The 17,816-nt window shown below is 26.5% G+C and overlaps 2 long non-coding RNA genes across 2 annotated transcripts in view; both read left to right on the top strand.

The window, feature by feature from the left end:
• LOC122508381 overlaps positions 1 to 535 on the top strand; it is a 57,857-nt gene extending 57,322 nt beyond the window's left edge. The window contains exon 4 of the long non-coding RNA XR_006302228.1: positions 436 to 535. This is a non-coding gene — a long non-coding RNA (uncharacterized LOC122508381). The remainder of the gene's footprint in view (positions 1 to 435) is intronic.
• A 645-nt stretch (positions 536 to 1,180) lies between these two features.
• Positions 1,181 to 4,915, top strand: LOC122508302. The gene is made up of 3 exons (XR_006302213.1): positions 1,181 to 1,282; positions 3,372 to 3,701; positions 4,872 to 4,915. It is a non-coding gene; the product is annotated as an uncharacterized LOC122508302 (long non-coding RNA).
• Positions 4,916 to 17,816: the final 12,901 nt, after the last annotated feature.

The raw sequence follows: 17,816 nt of genomic DNA, 5'->3' as shown, positions 1-17,816 counted from the left end.
ATTTTTATGTGAAATTTTAGTATATTTTAATTTTATTGAGTAATTTTTATTTCTTTATAAAAATATTTTAATAGTAAATTGTTGAAAATTTTTTGAAATAAATAATTTTAATAATTTAACGACATTCAAATAATTGAGAATTCAAGAGAAATTTTATTAGTCCTATATTGTAAACAAGGGTGATAACGATCTTCGGCATTGTTAATAGAGGTTGTTTAATCTCTGTTCTTGTCTACCTTCGAACGACAATAAAATTTCGAAAAGAAAATTGAGCCCTTTCCCCTTCTCTTTCTTATTTTGTTGACTAATTTCTCCTTCTACTCTTGTAAGTTTTCCATAGTCTCACAATCATTGACTTTCCTTTTGAAGTGTAACTTGCTAGAAATAAAGTATTATTTACTGAACAACTAAATTTTTGTTAAATTTTTTAAACAGTGTTGGTGAATTAATTCCTCGGACTTTCATCAATCGGAGAAGAAGCAGCACAATTTTCTAATATAGAAACCATTTGAGAAAGAGAAAACTTTTTGTGAAATTCTCCTGTTGCCTTTGATAAATAAGTGAGTACCAAAAAATTTAATTTTTATTAAATATTGAAATTAAAATAATACCTTGTTCGTTGAATTAAATCAATTAGTTTAGAAATTACAGTAAATAAAAATAAAAATTTTTTTCGCTCACAATAATGTAGCCACAACCTATTTAAATTATTTTTTACTTGACGGTTTATTAATAAGTTTAATATAAAACGAAATAAAAATAAATGCAATAAATTAAAACTTATTTTATTATAAAGAAAATAAAACAAAACTCTGGATAAATAGACTAGGTACTTTTAACAATTTATTTTATTTCTTCTTATCCTAAAAAATGAATTTTTTTGCAGAGAAATTTTTTTCTATTTTATTTTTAACATTCATCGACGAGAGATGGATAGACAAAATAACACTGGACATCTAAGTGAAATTTACGATCGCCTAGATGATCTTAATAATAAAATTTAATGCTTTGCTACCTATGGTATTAGGAATATAGTTAACTGAGAATTACGAATATTTGTATATTTTCAATTGTTTGTCTTCATCGTGAAGTAATTCTCTAAAATTGTACTTTAAATTATGTAGCTAAGGATTTTGTAATTAAAAAATGCAATTATTTTAGCTATGAAATTAGCAAAATAAGATACGGTTAGCATCAAGCAAGAAAAAATTTTCATACTACAAGAAAAATATGAACATCCTGAGTCAACTTTATGGCAAGATTCTTGCACTGAATATGAAAGGTTAGTCGACAAAATATAAATAATACATTTTCGTTTATTACAAACAACAAACAGAAAAATTATCTGTTGAGTTAAAAAATCATTAACGTTATTCTTAACGCGAAATTAATTACAATCTATTTTTTATTTTCAATACTAAGCATATACTCTTTTTGATCTTTTAAAATCTTAATCCCCCTAACAACACATTTTTATTCCTCCAAATTTCTCCAACTCTCCTTTCCCCCTTTTTACGGTCTATAGACAATCAATCAAAACTTGATAAAAAGAAAATAAAAATTTATTTCCTCAAAATTTAATAATTCTAATAGTAATCATCTAGAAATCACCAGAGTTCTAGTACGGACAGAGCTCTACACAATCCTGAAGAATAGAGAATCTTATTTTAATTTTTAAGTAGTAGCAGGTCCACCCGAACGCCATGAGACAATCAAAATTTAGTATAAACGAAAATAAAAATTTACTTCTTCCAAATTTAACAATTTCTAATCATCTGAAAATCACCAGAGTTCTAGTAGGGACTGAGCCCTACTCAATCCTGAAGAATACAGAATTTTATTTCAATTTTTAGGTAGTAGCATCCTCCCATTTTTAAAACATCAATGTCAACTGCTGTACATTTTCATAAACAGAAGCTATTGTTTATAATTTTTTTCTAACTCAGGATAAAGTTCTGAGTTTGGAAAAAAATAAAGGAAATTTTCTACCAGCTTAGACTTTTTTTATATTAGCCTTTTTAATTAAATTTTACATTTTTAAAAAATTAATGTCAACTGCTGTACATTTTTAAAATCAAAAGCTGCTCCTTATAATTTTTTCTAACTCAGGATTAAGTTCTGAGTTTGTAAAATAATAGAGGACATTTTTTATTAGCTCAAATTTTTTAAGTAACCTTTTTAATTTAATTCCCATTTTTAAAAGATTAATGTCAACTGCTATACATTTTTAAAAACAAAAGCTGTTCTTAATATTTTTTCTAATTTAGGATTAAGTTTTAAGTATGTGAAAAAATAGAGGACATTTTTTACTAGCTTACATTTTTTTTAAATTAACCTTTTTAATTAAATTCCAATTTTTAAAACATCAATGTCAACTGCTGTACATTTTCATAAACAGAAGCTGTTCTTTATATTTTTTCTAATTTAGGATTAAGTTTTGAGTTTGGAAAAAATAGAGGACATTTTTTACTAGCTTAGATTTTTTTTAAATTAACCTTTTTAATTAAATTCCAATTTTTAAAACATCAATGTCAACTGCTGTACATTTTTAAAAACAAAAGCTGTTCTTTATATTTTTTCTAATTTAGGATTAAGTTTTGAGTATGTGAAAAAATAGAGGACATTTTTTACTAGCTTAAATTTTTTTTAAATTAACCTTTTTAATTAAATTCCAATTTTTAAAACATTAATGTCAACTGCTGTACATTTTTATAAACGGAAGATATTGTTAATAATTTTTTTCTAACTCAGGATCATATTCTGAGTTTGGAAAAAAATTCTTGACATTTGTTACTAGGTTAGATTCTTTTTAAATTAGCCTTTTTAATTAAATTCCCATTTTTAAGACATTAATGTCAACTGCTGTACATTTTTATAAACAAAAGCTATTGTTTATCATTTTTTGCTAACTCAATCATATTCTTAGTTTGGAAAAAATTGATGACATTTTTTACCAGCTTAGATTCTTTATAAATCAGCCTTTTTAATTAAATTCCTATTTTTAAAACATTAATGTCAACTGCTGTACTTTTTTATGAACAAAAGTTATTGTTTATAATTTTTTTTCTAACTCAGAATCATATTCTGAGTTTGGGAAAAAATAGAGTACATTTTTTTTACCAGCTTAGATTCTTTTTTAATTAGCCTATTGAATAATTAATTTTATTAATAAATTTATTATTTATGCATAAATTAAATAGTTTTTTGTATGATAAAGTTATGTGCTATTTATTATTAATTAGTAGTTAGCAATTGAATAGGAAATTAAAAATTTCTTTATGTAAAGAAATAAATTTTTATAGAAAAAATTATGGATATAAAATTTAAATTTTTTTTACTGATATGATTAAGTTAAAAAAATTTTTTTGCAGAGACATACTCTTTCTTGAGAGGCATCGGTGGGAGAACAAAAGCGGAATAGTGTGGCCTAAGAAGACATCGAATTGTGGTACGAAATTGGCTGCAGATCTGAGAAACAGCTAACATGTTCGCTGCCACTGCAAACTTCTTAGCTATGGTAGCTAATTTTCAAAGATTTCACAGCAAACATCTGTTTACTGCTGCTGCTAATTTCTTTTTTTCCGTGTAGATAGGAATGTGGAAAACTAAGTAGGTGACTTTAGGCAAGCGAAAATTATTTCCAATATTTTTTGAAGTGATATAAAGACGACAAGAGGAGGAAATAGAAGACGCAATAAGGGGTAAGTCTATGAAATATCAATATTAGTACTTCACACACTCAAAAAAATGTTTTATTTAAATCTAAAAATTATTTTTTAACACATTGTCCCGAAACTAAAAATGATATTAGATAATTATTCACTTTTAATTTGAAAAGTATAAAACATTTAAAATAAAAAAAGTAAAAATTAAAACTTTTAAAATAGTCAGTTCTTATTAAAAACAAATTATTAAAATGTTTACTAATTTTCATTGCAAAAATTTTATACTTTTTTCAGTAATTTCAATTTTTTTCTAATAAAATTTTAGTTGAAAATTATTATTTTTATATTAATCGAGAAACTATTCAATAATTCCGAGTCATAAAAAAGTCAATCCCCTATTGTAAATAAGAATATTTGGGTGTTATCTTTGTTGTTAGAAAATTTGTTTTGTGCGGCAAATAAAATTTTTTGAAAATTCAAATTTTAAATATTATCTAAAAAAATGTATTAATTTTTATTTCCATTATTTATTATTTATTATTTATTATTAATTTCGATTTAAAAATCATTATTCATTATTTATTATTAATTTCAATTTAAAAATCATTATTAAAAATAAATAAAAATTGAGCAATAAATAAAATTAAAAGTTTTGTAATTATAGACAAAAAAATAAATATAAGTTATTAAAAATTTTAATTAATAATTATTATTGAATTAGAAAAACAAAAAAAAGTAATCAGCATAAATTTTTCCTTCTTTTTAATGTAAGACATACTATTTTATTTCATTTTTACAATTTTTATTTTCGTAATATAAAATTTGAGTGGAAAATTACTGAAAATTTTGAGAATACATAAATTGAATATTTAGTCGATGTTAAAATTATTCAGAATTACAAAGAAAAGTTAATCCCCTATTATAAAAAAGATAACGACCATGACTATTGTTAATAAAAGTTGTTTTCTTTCCGTCCTTGTCTATCTTCTTTTTGAGGACAATAAAAGTACAAAATTGAAATTGAGCTCTTTCCCCTTCTATTCTTTCATTCCTGGAAAAATTTCCCCTTCTACCATAAGTTTGACATAACGTCGCAGTTCAACGATCTCCTTTGATGAGGAAAAGTTTTATTTCGCCAAAAAATAAAATTATATATTTCTAATAGCTCAAATAAAAATATTTAAATTCACTTTTTCATTTGAATAGGATATTCAAGAATTCTCTGAACAGCAAAACAATTTCAAAAAGAGGAATTTTCCTTCAATTTTCGGTCATCTCTAATTTAATGAGTAAGTAGCAAAAAATATATTTCTTTTTAATAAACAATTTCTAATTATTAGATATTTGTAATTCCAATTATTAAAATTATTTTATATATTATTTTTTTTTATTTCATTGATACACTATTTTAAATATTTTAATTAATAATTTATATACTTATTCAAAAATTAAATATTAAAAAACGATTTTTTGTATAATAATTTTTTTAACAATGCTTACTATTGGTTATCAATTATTTATGAAATAAAAAAACATATTCTTTTTTAATAAAAATATATTTTATTATATCTCATAATTATATTGTTCATTTTAGTAGAGTATTTCTTTATAATAGCAATTTAAAATTTATTAAAAAATATTTCCAATAAAAAATTACTCAAGCTGTACTCTTTCATGAACGATAGCTATTATTTACTCATACTTAGGAATATTTATTGAGTTTGTAAAAAAATTGTTGTTACTTTCAACCCCCCCCCCTAGAATTTCTTTAAATTAGATTTTATTATTAAATTATAATTTTTTAGATATTAATTTCAACTGATGTAATTTATTAAAAGAAATAATTTTAACATTTTTTGCATACTCAGGAACATTCACTGAGTTTGTAAAAAAATAGTTGACGTTTTAAACCCTCTTAAATTGCCTATTTAAATTAAACTTCTAAATAAAATTCCCATTTTTCAGATCATTAATGTCAACTGCTGTCCATTTTATAACAATATTTACTTATTGTTTATAATTTTTTTTACTCAAGGTTAAGGTTCATACTCTGAGTTTTATAACAATAGTAAATATTTTTTATTGCCGTAGATTTATTTGCCTTAAATTAGACTTTAATAAAATTTTTATTTTTCTGACATTAATGTTAACTGCTGTACAGTTTTATAAACAATAACTATAGTTCATAATTTTTTTCATACTCAGGGACATGTTCTGAGTTCTCAAAAAATTGAGGATTTTTTTTGACACTGTAGAATAGCTTTAGATTAGACTTTTTATAAAATACTTATTTTTCCGATAATGTATAATAAAGTTATTTAGCGTTCAACACGAACTGAGTTCGTACTTATTCTTTTTTTCTAATTATACCTTAATATATGTTTTTCAGTTATGTTTTCAACATCATATTCTTCATAAGAAGAGGAAAGGAATTAGGACATTATCAAGTTATATTATTATAAAATGTAATTAAAAAATTAACGGCGATTTTTTGTTGTAAAATTATTATTTCGTGATTATTATTATTGTGCTGCGAACTATGTAATATTGTTTCGATAATAACTTTAAAATTTATGTATTTGATAAATAAATAAAAATAATTAGTGACGCAAGAGGACAAGAAAGAAGCGAAAGGAATCGAACAACGAACGAAGGACGAATTATCATCTTTCGAACAGGAATATTATTACTGTGAGTTTTTAATTTATATATTTATTTATTTCTAATTTTTAGGTATTACAGCGGCTATCCAACATCCCATTTGTTTATATTTATTCTTAAGGTCATTTTTTATAAATTTATACAAAATTAAAAAAAACATTACACTTTGAAAAAGTGTACTATTGAAAAAATATACAGTAAAAGATATTAATACTTTGCATAAAAAACAAAAATAAAACAGAAATACTAAAATGAATTAACTATACATTTCTTGTAAAATCAAAATAATATATATATAAATACATTTAAAGATAGAATTATTAAAGAAATTGTACTTTTGCTTTTAACTTTATCTAATAATAATTATTACCGCTGTGATACCTGAACTAAATGTCATTTTTGTTTTCAAGCACAATGTAAAAAATTACAATCCCTTAATTTTTCCTTAATATCATAGAAAATAGGTGGTATAAATTCTTTTGTTGCGAATAACTTTTTTTCCTTTTGTACAACAAAAACTAAAATTGTGCCACCATGATTTAATCAGGTTTTAGGGAATCTTTTGAGTTTTCATGCGATTGCTTAGGATTAAAGCATTGAAACATCCATGAACTATACTGAACCATTTAAATTGAGACTTAACCTTACTAAAATTTGTTATCTTTTTTTCCCACAAATATATTCAGACTGATAACCATCATCTTCCTTTGTTCAACAAATAAGGGAATAAGTTAAATATATCCTATATTTTATTTATTTAAAAAAATAAGTTCCTAAGGCTAACCAAGCCCTCAAAGGAACAGTCAAAGTATACGTTTCAATTAAAATTTATACTTAATTTTATCAATGATAAATTTAATATCAAATATGAGATTCTAAAATCAAAGTTTCTGTAAAATGTATTAATAACAAGCTCAGAACTTATAATTATTGTAGATTAATATTAGTAGGGTATTATTGATGAAAGTAATTAAAGAATATTACGAGAAGAGAGTGAGTCAAAAGCATTCTCTTAAAACAATTAGATTACTTTTAGCTTATATTCGATTGATGTAAAAAGAGTCAATTGGTTAGAACGAGGGGTTTGGAATTAGACCGTGACGCAAGCTCATGAACATCCGTTGGTACATCCTTGACTGGTTATGAATTGAGCAGTCACACAAAGTTTATGAACATTCCCAATATACTCGTTAAACTTGGTAGTCAGGGAACTCAGCATGATTCATTTAATGATGAATCTTTTGACTCACTTGATTCCTGTAATTTAATATATAAAAATACAAAATGCATAAAAAACTTGATAATTTACTCTGAGGTTTAAGAGTTTATAAAAATATTTAGAACGCTAAAGAGTTTATTGAGAAATGACGGTAATTTTCTGGTACAGTTAAGGGGACACCTAAGTAGAAAAATGACAAAAAAATCGATTTTTTTTTATGTGATTTTCTAAAAGTAGACTCAATTAGGAATAGAACAAGACTTTTTAAAACTTTTTCTGAAGAGTTAAAATAATCTGATTACATGATTCTGAATACCATGAGTTTTTAGTATTTTTTCTTTTTTCGTGTCTCCTGTAAAAATTGTTTTTTTCCAATTTTTAAACTTTCGGTACACTTTTCTCCGAATCTACTAAACCGATTTTTAATTTTTTTTACTTTGTTCAGTAAGGTTCCAAGAATACGAATAAGAAGTTTAACATCATTTTGAGTTGTACAAACGGAGATATGAGTCAATAAATGAGAGAAAATGGGATTTTTATTTTGCTTTTGGTATAAATATTCATAAAAAAGTTTCTATTAAAGATAACGTCGTATAACTTCTTATTCATATAATTGATTATATTTGTAATCGAATGAAAAAAGGGCGAACGCAATTGGAATAATAGTTTTCGAGAAAAGTGTACCGAAAGTTGACTCTTTTTGCATTGTTTTTAGGTGACTTAGGTGTCCCCTTAAAATAGACTATAAAAATCAATAACAATCGGTAAAGGAATTTCTTTGCGAAAATCAATCGGTTTTGTCTCGTAGAAAGTTCGACGTTTTCTGCATCCTGTTTTCCTTAAGAAAGACCGTTGTTCCGACACTACTTTGGATAAGTAGCTCAGACATTACTGTAAAATATGCAAGTATTTCAAAAATGTGCTAAATCTAAAACTTGCCATAAAATGAAAAGCTCAAATTAACTTGCAAAAAAAACATGAGTAAACAAAGAAAAAGAATTAAACTTAAATTTATACTATTTTACTAAATAAGTGAGTCAACAGATTTTCACCTTAAAATAACTTCGAAATCAGAGTTATTTAGATTCAATTGACGATTGACATTAAGAAAGTCATTCATTGAGCAGAATTAAGACCCGAGAAAACAAATCGGGAGGATGTGGATGTGGTTAAGACTTATCTCTCCAGCGGGCTTTCTGGACGTGTCAGTCGTAGGATATTAGCGCCTGGGCAGTTGAGATCTACCTTGGCACTGTGCAAAGCGTGGATCCGTTCGGAAGAAACCATGTCTAACGCTACCGATCAAAAATGTAAACTACTTAAACAAAAATAAAGAATAGATAAAGTAATAAAAAATAGTTAACGAGTTTGAAGCTTTAAGCAGATACTGAACAAATTAACTAAATGGCACACATATCCTAATAGAACATCCCTTCATGGAAATGGTCGAAATAAGAAAAAATTGTTGAATACATAAGGATAAAAAATAAAAAAAATTGAAGTAAAATTGGTATCTTAGAAATAAAAAAGCAGTTGATGATGTTGACCCTTTAAGTAGATATGGGCAATGTTGAATAAATAGCACGCCCCTTCAAGGAAATATTAAAAATAAAAGAAGCCGTTAAATACATAAAGTTGTTAAATAAAAGATAATTAAAGAAAAATACTAATTGAAGAAGAAAAAAGTAGTTAAAAAATAAGAAGTAATAAAATGCTGGATACTTTTGATCAGGTACGGGCCATATTAAGTAAATAACCGTCTTTCATTACATCCTATCCTCAAAATAAAAAAATGAGAACATAGTTGGAGAGAAATAAAAAATAATTAACAGTTGAAGAATTCGAAATTTGTTCTAATAACAAAGTAGTTCGAAAACTTAGTAAACATTAAAGATTGGTTTAAAGCAACCGAATTTGGCGTTCTTTTTGTAATGGTATAATCTGTTGTTCACGGTGTCAATTATCTCCTTTGTTACAAAAATATTTGAAAACGGCGTTTAGGAAGTCACCTGAGACCAATGCTCCCTGAAGGGTCCACGATGGGTATTGGATTCATCTATGGTGAATCACACACCCTGAAGGGTACTTAATTAGATAGAAAGAATTCGGTTGACACGAATGAATGTCATTTTTGCAAACTGATAACTGTTGACTCTCTTATATTTAGTATTTTCACAAAGATATTTTTTTAATTATAAGGAAAGGAAGAAATTAACCTTTTCCTGCTACTTAAAATTAATATTTATTGATTGATATTAAATATTTACATATTTTACATTTTTGTCTTGACAAAAATACAAAGTTGCCTCCCTAATTAGTAGTAGCATAAAGAATTACTTTATTAACTTTTAAATGAAATCTAAGACAAAATAATAACAAGGTTTGTTTGAAAATTCATTTTGTGAAGTCGACAACGAATCAAGAGTCAAAAGAAGACACCATCGCGTGATTAAAAAATGTTTTAAAAATCTTCGATATCTCATTAAGTATTTAGCTTTTATTGTATTAGGAAATATTATTACTTAGATAAGGATTTTGAAACTAAAAAAGTGCAATTGTATTAGGTAGGAAATTATCAAAGTATGTAAGTAGTTTTAAGCAGAAAACAAAATTTTTTATTCTTCAAGAGGATTCATCATCCGACGTCGACTTTATCTCAAAATTAAGGGGTAAGTCAAAAATAATATTTTATTCTTTATCTTATCCTACACCCAGTAAATGTTTTATTTAATTACTCTTAAATTACTAATTGCTTTACTCTTTACTTTAAAAAAATTTTTTAAATCTCTCTCTGAATTTGAATCAAATGAAACCTATTGTCTTGAATGAAAAAAATTCATTATCAGAATTATATAAAAATTCGACATATAATTTTATAAATAACAATACTTAAAGAATCTGCTTTTAATAAAGCGACAGCTGGGTGTAGGTTTTAGTTTAAAGAGTAGTTAGTATTTATTGTGCACCAATGACACATGCTTCTAAAAATTGAGAAATCTTCCATTTAAAATTATAAATTACATTAATAATTTCATTTGATTTATAATTTAAAAATATACTTTCTCTTTTTTAATTTAATTTAAACAGGTTGTCTAACAACGATTGACAAAAAAAAACCGTCAATTAAAACGAAAGTTAATCTATAAGTTTACAACATTTCAATTAGTCGCATTTAAAAATTTAAAAATAATTATAAAAATGTAATATTCCGAAGTTTAAAAAAATTGAAATATCATTTTCTCAATTTTTAGAAATATTAAAAATTCATAGTAGATTATATATTTTTATTGACAAAAAAATTAGTGCGTACTTTCGTCGTGCCAAAAAAAAGATTTCCCGAAATTGCAAAAAATAGTACTAAACCTTCTTGTAAGTTATATTTTACAAATTTTTTTCAAATTTTTAAGTTAAAATATTCTGTTCTTAAATTTTAATAATTAATTTAAATAATTCCATTTTCATAATTAAATTTGTTATTTATTTCTTCCTTTAACTTTTTCCTTAATTTCTTTATTAATTTATTCGTTTTTTAATTGTGTATTAATTTTAAATTCACATTTCTAATGCAACTTAAGCGTATTATGGTCACTTTATCTAGCTGCTGTACCTTTATTGACCGCTCGCAGGTCAATAAAGTACCCATTATGACCCTAGGGTTATAATGGTATTGACCAGTGAGTTATATGGGAGAACTTAGCATGCACCGGCACAGGTAGCATAAAGTGATTATAATACGCCTTTGTTGCATAATGTAAAGTATGCAACATGCATCCAGAGAAAAGATATATTTGGCTCAGAACCAACTAGACTTTTTATTTGTTTCAAATATATTTTATTAACGTCGAATAAAATTTTTATTTGAAAGTTGCTTCTGAGATAAATATAAGTTTATTTAACTAAAATAAAATATATTTGGTTTGAATAAAATTTTTCTCTCCGTGTGGGAGGTAACCTCGGCACATAAACTCGGACTTACCCCCCTTGTTGCATAATGTACTATTATTATTTACTTGATATTTATTTATGATTTACTATTTCTTAAAACAAAGAAAAAAATTTGTAAAATTATATATACAAAGGTTTTTTTTGTTGGTACAATTCTTAATTCTTAAAAATAAAAATACATTTGATTTTATAAAAAAACTTTTATTTTACTTCTTAAAAAATACATTTTCCTGAAATTTTTTTTTCTTGTTAAATTAACGCAGAATAACTGTTGTCGATCCAAAGGTAGCATCAGACTTGAACCATCTAGAAAACAGAAAGTAGACGAAGTTTAGTAATTGAAGAGCTGGCTGCAATAAAACGACGAACGCGTGGTTGAAAGGGATAATATCAGACAGGTAGCAGCGAGCGGCTCAGGGCTTGTCACTGCTACCTGACTGGTAATATTCTGGTAATACCTTCCAAGCCTCGCGTTCGTCCCCTTATTCTATGTAGCCCTTCAATTAACAGGTAAATAGCTAGAATTTTATTGTTATTTGAACGGCACGCATAAAGTTCACGTACTTTTATTTTTGTTGAGAAAAATTAAGGAAGAAGGAGAATTGAAAATGTCTTCCAGTAAGAAACTTCAATTCCTCTTCATTCCTTATGATATTTATTTATAAATTTGAATCAGTTAGAAGGAACAACAGTCATAATTATACATCATTGACTTCGATTAAAACTAATTGAAATTAATGCTGTATTATTATGGCTAAAATACTTCTGATTGATTTAAATAATCGAATTTTCCTCCCAACACTTTCCAACCTTAGTTCCTGAACCTCCCCTCCTTTTTTCTACTCTTTCCAATTTTTCTATCCCCTCTCTTTCCTACTCTTTCAATGGAGAGTTAGTTCTCTGTTGGTGGGAGGAGAAGTAGGAAATGGAGGGGATAGAAAAGAGGAAGTTGGCGACTTCTCTCTCTCCCTAGGGAGAAAAAGAAGTCGTTTCCTAAGTGGGAGAGTTTAACGACTTTCTCTTTCACTTGGGATAAATCTCCCCCACTTGGGAGAAACCAAAGTCGTCCTCGAGGAGAGAGTTTCCGACTTCGATCTCCTCGAGTAGGGAAGTTGGAAATGACCGAGTCTTTCCACTTCTCAGTAGAAGTCGAAGTCAAGGAGAGAAGCACCACAACTTCTTTCCTTGAGACAGAAAAAGAGGGGGGTGTACGTCAATTTTTTTTTATCTCTAGAGGTCGGTATTCACAGTGACCTTCTTACCCGTTCGACTTCTTCTGGAATTGAGAAAGTCGCCATCCCCTTTCTGAGGAGGATTTCCGACTTTTCTCCCTTCCTACTCAAGGAGAGTGAAGTCGGCAACTTCTCTCCTTGAGGACGACTTCGTTTCCCAAGTGGGGAGAGAAAATCGTCACACTCTCCCCTGGGAAAGGTAAGGGAAGTAAAGGGAAGGAGGTAATTCTCAAGTCCTTCACTAGGGAGTCTGTGAAGGATTGAGTTGGTGGAAAGACTTTCTTCGGAAAGAAGACTTGTTGCAAGTCTTTTCCACCAAAAGGAAGGGAGGGACTGATGTTTGCTCTCCATTGGTCAACAGAGACTAGCCGATCCCCCAGGGAAAGAGACGACACTTCATCTTACTCCCAAAGGGCAACTTTTACTTGGGGGGAAGAAGTTGCCCTACTCCCTAGGGAGTAAGAGAAGCGCGTTTTCCCTAGGGGAGACTAAGTCCCTCCAAAGGAGAGGTGACATCAGCTGGACAGAGAAGTCGGTCCCTCAGGGAAAGAAGACGACACTTTGCCTTATTCGCCAGGAGTGAAGCGATTTCTACTAATTTAGATATTGCCCCACTGCCCAGAGAATAAGTAAAGTGCGTTTTCCCTAGGGGAGACTTAAAAGACAGAAAAAATAGGAAGACATGAGCAAAAAAAAAGATAGAAGAAAAAAGATAGTTGAGAGAATAGTTAACCCAGTCGTTCACCAAAGAGACAGTGAACGACTGAGTTGGAAAAACTAGTCGGTCCTCCAGGGAAAGAAAACGACATTTTCGTCTTATTCGACAGGAATAACCCAATTTCTACCAGTAGTGAGAGAAACTGTCCTATTCTCCAGAGAATAAGCAAAATGCGTTTTCCCTAGAGGAGACTGAAGTGAAAAAATACAAAGAGAAAGAAATAAGATGATCACTTCCTCTTATTTTTAAGGCGTAAAACAATTCCAGCCACTGCTGGAAGAAATTGTCCTACTCCCAAGAATAAGTGAAGTGCGTTTAAAATTAAATGGGAAATTTGATGAATTGATAAATAGAAAGGAGAAAAAACAAGTCGTTCCTTCCAGGGAAAGACACGATCACTTCATATTTTTCGCCAAGAGTAAAACAATTTCTGCTACTTGTGGGAGAAATTGTCCTACTCCTCAGAGAATAAGCGGAAGTGCGTTTTCCCTGCAAGAAACTGAGATGCAGATTAAACTGGTAAATAAAGAGAAAAATTATTTTTTTTAGGAAGGAGCAAAAAAATTTTAAAAATGATTTTAAAGAATTTTAGTTTCGAAAAAAAGAATGAAGTAAGAAAAAAGATTGTAAGAATTAAATGGTAAGTTTTTTGGAGAAGAAATAAAGAATGGAAAATAAAATATTCGTATTTGTTTTACTTACCCCTCTGCATTTCAGGTGATACCCCTCCTTTTCAGAACGAAGAATGTTGCTTAAGTTGACGCCAAAACTGGAAAAATAATTATTTTAAATTAATTTCTATGTAAATAAATTAAATATCATTTTTCATAAAAATAGAAATTAAAATATTTTGTAATTAAATTTGTAAAACAGTATTATTTTTAATTACTACATGGAAATCCACTAAAAAGCAGTATAACTTGTAGCTGTTGCAGGTAAAGTTTTTTTCTTTAAAATCAACTATTAATTTAAATAAACATTGACGAAAACAATTTCCATAATATTAAAAAAAATTGTTGAAATAATTTATAGAACTTACTCAGAATTTATCAAAGACGAATGGAAAATTAAAGAATTTCTTTCTTCGAAAAAGTGTTGTCGATTATAAATAATTATAATTTAAAAATTTTAATTTCTTAGCATTCTATTTTTCTTTATTATTTTGTTAATTTAATGAATTTTCCTTTCGTACCATTATTGTCGTTGAAGAAACGATAGACAAAGACAGAAGGAAAACAAATTTTCCCAACAATGTTCAGAGTCGTTATCTTTCTTGTTTACAAAGAGGAATTGACTTCTCTTTCTAATCCTCAATATTATTAAAAGGTCGTCGGCTAAATATTCAAAACAATGATTTTCAAAATTTTCAATAATTTTCCATTCGAATTTTAAGAAGAAAAATTTTATCTTTTGTATGAAAAATAAATCAATTTTTGTCAAAACTATCTCTAAATTATATCTTTTCATATTTAATATAACTTTTTTCATTTTTCCTAACTTTATATTTAAGTAAAAAAACTTTATCTTAAAATGTTATTTTAAACTGAGTTTAAAATTAAAATTAAGAAGAAATTTTATTGTAACACAAAAAAGATTATAATAACAATGCTAAGGGTCGTTAACTTGTAAAATGTTACATTCATAATTAGGCAAAAACATGTTTATTTATTCTCTTTTTTATTTTATACTAATCACTTTTATATTATTAAAATTTAAAAAAGTTTTTTTTTAATTTCACATTTTTCTTTTAAAATTCCACAAATTTTAAAATTTTATCTTTTTAATTTTACTATTTACTTTACGTAACATTTTTATTTATAATTCTTATTTTTAGTAATTTTTAAAGTTTACTTATACGCAGAAAAAAAGATTTACCTGATTTAAATATCGGATTACTTATAGTACTATATTAAATTTTTTTTTAAATTATTGGTGCAAAAAATTATAAACAATAAGTAAAAAATAAAGTTAAAATTTTATTATAAATAGGAAATAAAACTTTTTTCTGGGTGCAGGTAAAACAAGAGAAAGAAAAATAAAGTTATTTTTTTGACTTACCCCATAATGATATGAGTTGATGCTAGATGTTGAAGTCTCTTGTGTTAAAATTATTTTTTATAATATTTAAACTACTTAGATTGCTATTTACCTAGCTAATATATTTCATTTTTTGGTTTCAAACTCCCTAGCTAAATAACAAACATTTTTTGCACTTGGAGAAAGTTATCTAATACAAAGAGAGCTAAATATTCCATTTTCCGCAGAATTTCTAGTGACTTTCAACCACGCTGGGGTGTCTTCTTGCGTCCTGTTCTTCTTTCGTTCGCTCTTCATTGATAATTAAGAAAATAATATATCTCTGTAAAAAAATTCTAGTTCGTTATTTCAGAAATATATAAATTGTTAAATTAAATTCCTACTTCCAAGAATTTGTTACAAACTAAGCATATGTTTATGAGAATAAAAAAATATTATAAACATTAATTATTGCTTTCAATAATATACAGTAGTTGATATTAATTAAAAAACAGTAGAATTTAAAAAAATCTAGGGACGTTCAAAGGTCAACAATTTTTTTACTACCTCTGTAAATGATCCTAAGTATAAAAAGAAATCTGAATAATAATTGTTGCTTCTATTTTTGTAATGCAGTTGAAATTAATGTCCAAAAATAAGTATTTTTTAAAAAATGTTTAACTTAAAATAAATCTAAGGGGTTAAAAAATGAAGCATTTTTTAGAACTCTACAATTGTCCTTGAGTAAAGAAAAAAATATAACAATTAATATACAGAAGATGATATTAATGTTGTAAATTTAATTTATTTATTAAAAGATTGTATCAATGAAATAAAAATATGATTATTTAAATAGTAATTAAACAGTAATTTTAATTGCTAACTATTTTTAATTACTATTATTTTGATAAAAATTTTAACCACAAATAATAATTAGAAATTATTTTTAAAAAATTGTAAAATTTTTGGTACTTACTCAGAACATCAGAGATGACCGGAAATTGAAAGGAAATTCCTGTTTGAAACTGTGTTGCTCTTTGGAGAATTCTTGAATATTCTATTCAAATAAAAAAAGTAAATATTATTTTTTTGATTTGAGCTATTAGAAATATTTAAATTTACTTTTTGGCGAAATAAAAATTCACCTTATTAAAAGAGATAGAAGAAAAGGGACGTTATGGCAAACTTATCATGGTAGAAGGGGGAATTTTCCATGAAGGTAATAAAAGAAGGGGCAAGGGCTTAATTTCAATTTCGTACTTTTATGGTCTTCAAAGAGAAGGTAGACAAGGGAAGAAACAAATCAACCTTCATTAACAATGGTCAGGGACGTTATCTTGTTTACAATTTGGGATTAACTTTTCTCTGTAATTCTGAATAATTTTAACGTTGACTAAATATTCAAATTATTTATTCAACAAAAATTTTCAGTAATTTTCCACTCAAATTTAATATATAAAATAAAAAAATTTTAAAAATATAAAACTAAACACATTTTATCCTATTTTAAACAATAGATTTATTAAAATTCTATTTTTATAAAGAAGAATATCGTTCCCCTTAAATAAATAATTACAGAAAAGTAAAAAATACTAAAAATAAAAACATGAAAAAAACTCAAATATTTAAAACAAATTAAATTAACCCTTTGAATAAAGATATCGTGCAAAATTAGCTACTGTCTCTTATGCTTATTGCATTAAAAGTATTTTTACAATAAGTATATGAATCCATGCTAAAAATATAAGAGAAACGTGAAGCAATTTAAGTAATGTGCTCTTTCGAGTAATATTAGCAGCAGATTTCTCTCCGTGTAAGCAAAAAAAAAACTTTTTGTTACGATTATATAACTCTGAAAAGCTTCCTGATACTAATGCTGCTTTGAAGAAAATCGTAACAATCATTATTGCTTATATTAATGTACAGCAGTTGACATTAATGTCGAAAAACATGGTTGCCACAAAATAAAAAATATAAAATTCTGTTTACTAACAAGTTTTAGTCATAAAATTTATTTATTGGTCCTAAACTATTGCTAAAACAATTTCAAATAATATCTGGGTCATAAAAATTAATTTATTTCACAATTTATAAAAAGTAACCACAGCCAATAATCAGCAGAAGATGAAAAATTATTTTTGAGCGAACTTTATTTTCTGATTACTAACAATTTTAGTCATAAAATTTTTTAATGGGCCTAAACTATTGCTAGAATAATTCCAATTAATATCAGGGCCATAAAAATTTATATAATTTACAATTTATAAAAAGTAACCACAGTTGATAATCAGCAGAAGATAAGAAATTATCTTTCAGCGAACTTTATGTTCTGTTCACTAACAATTTTTAGTCATAAAATT

This window comes from Leptopilina heterotoma, unplaced genomic scaffold, assembly GCF_015476425.1.
Source record: "Leptopilina heterotoma isolate Lh14 unplaced genomic scaffold, ASM1547642v1 Lhet_114, whole genome shotgun sequence".
In the NCBI taxonomy this organism is placed as follows: domain Eukaryota; kingdom Metazoa; phylum Arthropoda; class Insecta; order Hymenoptera; family Figitidae; genus Leptopilina; species Leptopilina heterotoma.
This window is presented reverse-complemented; position numbering and strand designations above follow the sequence as displayed.